Genomic DNA, 8,357 nt, shown 5'->3' on the forward strand with positions numbered 1-8,357 from the left:
CTTCTAAGAGTTTTATAATCTGAACTTTTACAATTGTTGCTGCAATTCATTTTGAATTAATTTTTGTATATGGTATGAGGTAGGGGCCCGACTTCATACTTTTGCTTGTGGACATCCAGTTGTCCCAGCACCATTGGTAAAAGACGACTTTTTCCCCCATTGAATTGTCTTAGGATCCTTGTTGAATCAATTGACCATAGATGTGAGGGTTTATTTCTAGACTCTCAATTTGATTTCATGACATATATATCTGTCTTTATGCCAGTACCATGCTCTATTTTTTACTGTAGCTTAACGATATGTTTTGAATCAAAGTGTGAGTTCTTCAACTTGTTTTTTTTTTGAGTTGGAGTCTCACTCTGTCGCCCAGGCTGGAGTGCAGTGGCCGCTCCCAGCCATCTTCCGCCTCAGCCTTCCAAGTAGCTGGAACTACAGGTGCGCGCTTCCACACCCGGCTTATCTTTTGAATTGTTGTAAAGATGAGGTCTCACCAAGTTGGTTTTTTTTTTTTGAGATCGATTAGATTATTATGGGCCTGTTGCATTTACAAATGAATGTAAGGACCAGCTTGTCAGTTTATGCAAAAAAAGCAGCTGGGATATTTATAGAATTTGTGTTGAATCTATAGGTTAATCTGAGGAGTGTTATCATTTAATAATATTATGTTTTTCAATGCGTGAACATGAGGCAATTTTCCATTTATTTAGATCTCTTTCATTTCTTTCAACTGTGTTTTGTAGCCTTTAGGGTACATGTTTTGTACTATTGTTAAATTTTTTTTCTGAGTATTTTCATACTATTATAAATAGATTTGCTTTTTTAACTTATCGTCAGATTGCTCATTGCTAGCATAGAAAAGAAAAGAAAATTTTTGTATATTAATTTTGTATCTTGACGCGACCTCATCCTTGTCAGTGCACAAAATGTCACCTTACAGCCTACTGGTGACCCAGCTGCAGAAAGCCCTGGGTGTGCGGCAGTACCATGTGGCCTCAGTCCTGTGCCAATGGGCCAAGGTGGCCATGAGCCACTTTGAGCCCAGTGAGTACAGCCACTATGACCTGCTGGAGAAGAACATTAACACTGCCAGGCTCGGTGGGTCAGCCTGTAATCCCGTGCCTTTGGGAGGCTGAGGTGAGTGGATTGCCTGAGCCCGTGGGTTCGAGACCCGACTGGGCAGCGAGACCTCATCTCTACAATAAATCAAAAAATCAGGTGGGTGTGGTAGCGCATGCCTGTAATTCCGGCTACTTGGAAGGCTGAGGCGGAAGGATCGCCGGAACCCAGCAGGTTGAGGTGGCCGGGAGCGGCCACTGCACTCCAGTCTGGGCGACGGAGTGAGACTCCAACTCAAATAAAAAAAAAAAAAGAACATTAACATTGTTCGCAGACGATTGAATTGGCCTCTGACTCTCTTGGAGAAGATTTTGTATGGACACCTAGATGACCCAGCCAACCAGGAAAATGAGCAGGGCAAGACATACCTGTGGCTGGGGCCAGACTGCATGGTCATGCAGGATGCCACGGTCCAGATGGTCATGCTTCAATTTATCAGCAGTGGGCTCTCCAAGGTGGCTGTGCCGTCCACCATCCACTGTAACCATCTGATTGAGGCCCAGGTCGGGGGAGAGAAAGACCTGCGCAGGGCCAAGGACATCAACCAGGAAGTGTATAATTTCCTGGCAACTGCAGGTACCAAGTATGGTGTTGGTTTCTGGAAGCCTGGATCTGGAATCATTCACCAGATTATTCTGGAAAACTATGCATACCCTGGCGTTCTTCTGATTGGCACTGACTCCCACACCCCCAATGGTGGTGGCCTGGGGGGCATCTGCATTGGAGTTGGGGTGCTGATACAGTGGACATCATGGCTGGGATGCCCTGGAAGCTGAAGTGCCCCAAGGTGATCGGTGTGAAGCTGATAGGCTCCCTCTCTGGTTGGAGCTCACCCAAAGATGTGATCCTGAAGGGGGCAGTCATCCTCACAGTGAAAGGTAGCACAGGTGCTATCGTGGAACACCATGGACCTGGAGCTGACTCCACTGCCTGCACTGGCATGGCCATAATCTGCAACATGGGTGCAGAAATCGGGCCACCACTTCTGTGTTCCCTTACAACCACAGGATGAAGAAATACCTGAGCAAGACTGGCTGGGCAGATATTGCCAATCTAGTTGGTGAATTCTCACTTGGTGCCTGATCCTGGCTGCCATTACAACTAACTAACTGAAATTAACCTCAATGAGCTGAAGTCGCACATCAATGGGACTTTCACCCCTGACTTGGCTCACCCTGTGGCAGAAGTGAGCATGGTGGCAGAGAAGGAAGGATGGCCTCTGGACATCTGAATGGGTCTGATTGGCAGCTGTACCAATTCGAGCTATGAGGACATGGGGCACTCGGCAGCTGTGGCCAAGCAGGCAATGGCCCATGGCCTCAAGTGCAAGTCTCAGTTCACCATCACTCCAGGCTCTGAGCAGATCCATGCCACCATTGAGTGAGATGGCTACTCACAGATCCTGAGGGATGTGAGTGGCATCGTCCTGGCCAACACTTGTGGCCCCTGCATTGGCCAGTGGGACAGAAAGGATATCAAGAAGGGGGAGAAGAACACGCTCGTCACCTCTTACAACAGGAACTTCACAGGCCGCAATGATGCAAACCCTGAGACCCATGACTTTGTCACATCCCCAGAGATCGTCACAGCCCTGGCCATTGCAGGAACCCTCAAATTCAACCCCGAGACTGACTTCCTCACAAGCAAGGATGGAAAGAAGTTCAAGCTGGAGGCTCCGGATGCAGATGAGCTTTCCAAAGTGGAGTTCAACCCAGGGCAGAATACCTATCGACACCCTCCCAAGGACAGCAGCAGGCAACGCGTGGACGTGAGCCCCACCAGCCAGCGCCTGCTGCTCCTGGAGCCTTTCGACAGGTGGGATGACAAAGACCTGGAGGAACTGCAGATCCTCATCAGGGTCAAAGGAAAGTATACCCCTGACCACGTCTCAGCTGCTGGTCCCTGGCTGAAGTTCCATGGGCACCTGGACAACATCTCCAACAACCTGCTCATTGGTGCCACCGACAATGAAAATGGCAAGACCAACTCTGTGTGCAATGCTGCCACCCAGGAGTTTGGCCCTGTCTCTGACACTGCCTGCTACTACAAGAATCAAGGCATCAGTGGGTGGTGATTGGCAATGAGAACTATGGTGAGGGCTCCAGCCGGGAGCACGCAGCTCTGGAGCCTCGCCACCTTGGGGGCCGGGCCTTCATCACCAAGAGCTTCACCAGGATCCATGAAACCAACCTGAAGAAGCAGGGCCTGCTGTCCTGCTGACCCAGCCGACTATAAGAAGATTCACCCTGTGGAAAAACTGACCATTCAGTATCTGAAGGACTTTGCCAGGAAACCATCCTCCTGAACCACACCTTCAACAAGACCCAGATTGAGTGGTTCTGTGCCAGCAGTGCTCTGAACAGAATGAAAGGAGCTACAGTAGTAAGGGCCACACTTCAACCCTGCCCGCCCCTCCGACGCAGCGCTGGTGTCATTTACAAGCGCAGCTCCCAGTGCACCATCACAGCCAGATCTGATCCATCCAGCCGTGGCTTCTTACTCCAAGGTGGTGTAACCAGACATGCTTCCTGCCCTCCCTGTTCATCCCAGAAAGTGACAGTTGGGGCAGTTCTTAAAAGAATTTTTTAGCCCCTGCTTTTCTGTTTTTAGTTTGGTTCAGATCTTGAGCAGCTCCATGCAACTGTATTTATTTTCGATGACAAGACTCCCACCTAAAGAAATTTTTCTCCTGCCTGATCATTTCACTTATGACTGAAGGATTTTAGAGAAACTTTTTTTCTTGCAAGGAAAATAAGAATCCAAATTCAGTGACTGTAAAAAAAAAATTTGTATCCTGCAAATTTGCTGAACTTGTTTATTAGTTCTAATACTTTTTTAGTGGATTCATTAGTATTTTCTACATACAAGATTATGTCATCTTTGAAAAGAAATAGTTTTACTTGTTTTCAAATCTGGATGGTTTTTATTCCTTTTTCTTGCCTAATTGCCCTGGCTGGAACCTCCAGTACAATGTTGAATAGAAGTAGTGAGAATGAATGTCTTTGTCTTGTTCCTGATTTTAGAGAAAAAGCATTCAGTCTGTCATAATTAAGTATGATGTTAGGGGTGGGTGTTTTGTAGATGCTCTTTATTCAGTTGAGGAATTTCCCTTTTATTCTTATTTTGTTGGTGATTTTTATCATGAAAGGGTGTTACATTTTGTGATATGTGTTGTCTGTATTTAGTGAATTGATCATGTTGTTCTTTTTAATATTAATATATTGCATAACATTGATTGGTTTTCATATGATAGACCAACTTTGCATTTCTGAGATGTCTCACTTGCTAATGGAGTATAATCATTTTTATATGTTGCTGAGTTCTGTTTGCTAGTATTTTGTTGAGGATGTTTGCATTCTATTCATAAAAGATATTGGCCTATAGTTTTCTTGTGATTTTTTTTTTTTTTTTTGACTTTGGAATCAAGTTGATACTGGTCTCATAGAATTTGTTTTTGGACTAAAGTTTGAAATAACATTTTAAAAGCATTTTGTGAATAATCAATATGAATTTTTTTCAAAAATATTTGATAGAATTCACCACTGAAAATGGCTTAGACTGGGATTTTCTTTGCTGGAGGTTTGAAAATTACTGATTAAATTTGTTTACTTGTTATAGGCTTATTCCTATTTGATATTTCTTCTTGAGGCAGTTTTGGTAGTTTATGTTTTTCTAGAAATGTTCCCAGTTCATCTAAATTATCTAATTTTCTGCCATATAGTTGTTCAAAGTATTCCACATAATAATTTTCTTTAATTCTGCAAGATGGGTAGTGATGTCCCACTTTCATTCCTGATTTTAGCAATATGACCTACTGTTGATAGCAGACAGTTTTGTTAATTTATTCAAATGACTAATTTAGGTTTCTTAATTTCCTCCATTTTTTTCTATTCTATATTTAATTTATCTTTTATCTAATCTTCATTTTTTTCTGTTGCTTGTTTTAAGTTTAATTTTCTCTTTGTTTTCTAGTGTTTTAAGTTAGAATATCAGTGTAATATCTTTCTTCTTTATTTAGTATGGATGATTATAGCCCTAAATGTTCTTCCAAGTACTGCTTTACCTGTACCCCTGCTTTACTTGTACCCCTGTACCCCATATATTTTGGTCTGCTGTGTTTTTTACTCTCATTTATCTTGAAGAGTTCTCTAATGTCCCTTGATATTTCCCCTCCTCCTCCCCCTCTCCCTCTGCCTCCCTCCTCCTCGTCCTCCTCCTCCTCCTCCTCCTCTTCTTCTCACTCTGTTGCCCAAGATGGAGTGCAGTGGCACAATCACAGTTTACTGAACCTTTGGCCTCCTAAACTCAGGTGATCCTTCTGCCTCAGCCTTCAGAATAGCTGGGACTACAGGCACACGCCACCACAACCAGCTCATTTTCTTTCTTCCTTCCTTCTCTCTCTCTCTCCCTCCCTCCCTCCCTCCCTCTCTCCCTCCCTCCCTTCCCTCCTTCTTTCTTCCCTTCTTCCTTCCTTTCAAAACAAGTTCGAGCTATGTTGTCTAGGCTGGTCTTGGACCCCTGGGCTCAAACAATTCTCCCAATTTGGCCTTTCAAAGTGCTGGGGTTACAGACATGAGCTGATACACCTGGCCAGATTTCTTCATTTAGTCAGTTATTATTTAGGAGTATGTTGTTTAATTTCTGTGTATTTTAAAATTTGCAAAATTTTCTTTGTTATTTATTTCTAATTTTATTCCATTAATGTTGGAGAACTTGCTTTGTATGATGAACATCTGTTAACACTTATAATAAGGGACTTTTAATGGCCTCACATATTGTCTATCTTGAAGAATATGCCATATATGCTTAAATATAATATGTATTCTGGTGTTGTTGGGTGAAGTATTCTATAGATGTCTACTAGGTCTAGTTGTTTTATAGTGTGATTAAAGTCTTCTATTTGCCTATTAGTCTACCTAGTTGTTCCATTACTGAAAGTGGAGTATTAAAATCTCCAACTATTATTGTTGAATTGTCTATTTCTAGCTTTAGATCTGTTAGTTTTTGCTCTGTGTGTCTTTGGGTTCCTTGGTGATGCATGATAATTTGATAATTTTAATTTCATCCTGATGATATTGACCCTTTCATCATTGGAAAATGTCCCTTTTTAAAATTTTGATAATTTTTATATCATCCTGATGGATTGGCCCTTTCATCATTGTAACTCTTTTATGTGTAGTAGTGTTTGCTCCTGTTTTAAAATCTCTTTTTTTGATGTTGGTAAAGCTAATATCCAGATCTTTTATGGTTGTTTGCATGGTATATTTTTCCCATTCTTTTAACTTTCAACCTACTTATATCTTTGAATCTATGTTTATCTACAGTAGACAGAATCTATTTTTTTAAAAATCCATTTTGACAATCTCTATTTTTTATTGTATTATTAATCCACTTAAATTTTGTGTTAGTATTGATATGGTTGGATTTATGTCTATCATTTTGCTTTTAGTTTTTCATATATCAGATGTATTTTTGTGTTTCTTTGTTTCTCCTTTACAGCTTTCCATTGCACTAAGCTAATGTTTTCTGTAACATTTTTATGTTTGCCTCTGTGGAAAACAGTGTGGTGATTCCTAAAAGATCTAAAAATTGACCTCCCATACGACCCTGCAATCCTCCTACTGGGAACTCCATCACTCCTAGAAACTCAAATCACTCTATGAAAAAGATACCTGCACATGTATGTTTATTGCAGCATTATTCACAATAGCAAAAACATGGAATCAACCATGCTGCCCATTGAAAGAGGACTCGATCAAAAAAAAAAAGTGATACATATACATGATGGAATATTATGCAGCCATAAAGAAGGACAAAATTATGAACTTTGCAGCAACTTGAATGGACTTAGAGACTATAATACTGCGTGATCTATCACAGAAACAAAGAAGCAAGTATCACATGTTCTCACTCACATTTTTTTAATCCAGTCCCTCTTTGATAGGGAGCATGGTTGATTCCATGTTTTTGCCATTAATAACATTTAGCTTGAAACACAAACTCATTGTGCAACTGAACAAAAATATCATCTTTCTTTAGTTCCTTATTTTATAAGCTTGTTCTTACTAAAACTTTTTTAAAAAGTTTAAACCTTTAAAAAAAAGCGAAGTCACAAACAAACACATTAATTTAGACCTATACAGGGTCAGGATCATCAATATTACTGTCTGCTATTTGCCTGGAAGGTCCTCAGGGGCAATAACGTGCATGGAGCTATCATCTCCTATAGTAACAATGCCTTTCTCTGGAATACCTGGTGAAGGACCTGCCTGAGGTTATTTTACAGTTTACTTTTGTTTAAAAGTAGAAGTATATTCTAAAATAATGATAAAAATGATGGCATAATAAATACATAAACTAGTAATATAGTTGTTTACTATCAAGTATTTTGTTGTGTACATAATTGTATATTCTATAATTTTATATGACTGACAGTACAATATGTTTGTTTATACCAGTATCACCACAAACACATGGTCACCACATTACACTATGACGTTACTATATCACTGGGCAATAGGAACATTTCGATTCCATTTTAATCTTATGAGACCACTGTCATATATGTGATCTGTCACTGACAAAAAAGTCATTATGTGGCATATGACTTGAATTTTATGTCTTTTAAAGAAGCTGACAGAAGAAGAGAGAGCAAGTATACATATTTTTTGTTTTTATATTAATGTGACTATATATCATTTCTTGTTCTCTTAATTTATTCCTGCTATGATACATTATAATTGCTATAATACTGTGCTTATTAATGTTATATTATACAATTATTGTATTATGATGATATATACATCAGATGGATTCAAGTTACCATCTAGTATTATTTGTTTATTCTACTATTGCTTTACTATTACCTATTAACTTTGTGCTGTTCTTGTCAAATATATTGCATATCTATATGTTATAAACCCAATGATACAATTATAAACATATTATTTTGTATAATTGACTTTTAAATCAGTTAGGAGAAGAGAGAAGAAATATGTAATTGTGCTGTCTATTATACTTACATAATAATTTTTAGCAGTGTTCTTTTTTTAATGTGAATTTGAATTACCATCTGGTGCCAATTGTTTTTAGTTTGAAGAACTCTCTTCAGCATTTCTTGTAAGGTCGGTGTTCTAACAACAAATACTTCAGTTTTTATTTATCAAGAAATGCCTATTTCACTTTTATTTTGAAAAGATAGTTTTGCTAGATATAACAGTTTTGATTGACAGTGGCTTTTT

At 39.8% G+C, this 8,357-nt stretch overlaps 1 pseudogene across 1 annotated transcript; it reads left to right on the forward strand.

Annotated features, from left to right (window-relative positions):
- The first annotated feature begins 910 nt into the window (after positions 1–910).
- Positions 911–3,705, forward strand: LOC103250365 (annotated as a pseudogene). The gene is made up of 2 exons (XR_002481413.1): positions 911–1,076; positions 1,374–3,705. The product of XR_002481413.1 is annotated as an aconitate hydratase, mitochondrial pseudogene (transcript).
- The last annotated feature ends 4,652 nt before the right edge of the window (positions 3,706–8,357 follow it).

The sequence above is a fragment of the Carlito syrichta genome, unplaced genomic scaffold (assembly GCF_000164805.1).
Source record: "Carlito syrichta isolate Samal-C Ts95f unplaced genomic scaffold, Tarsius_syrichta-2.0.1 Scaffold130365, whole genome shotgun sequence".
NCBI classification, from domain to species: domain Eukaryota; kingdom Metazoa; phylum Chordata; class Mammalia; order Primates; family Tarsiidae; genus Carlito; species Carlito syrichta.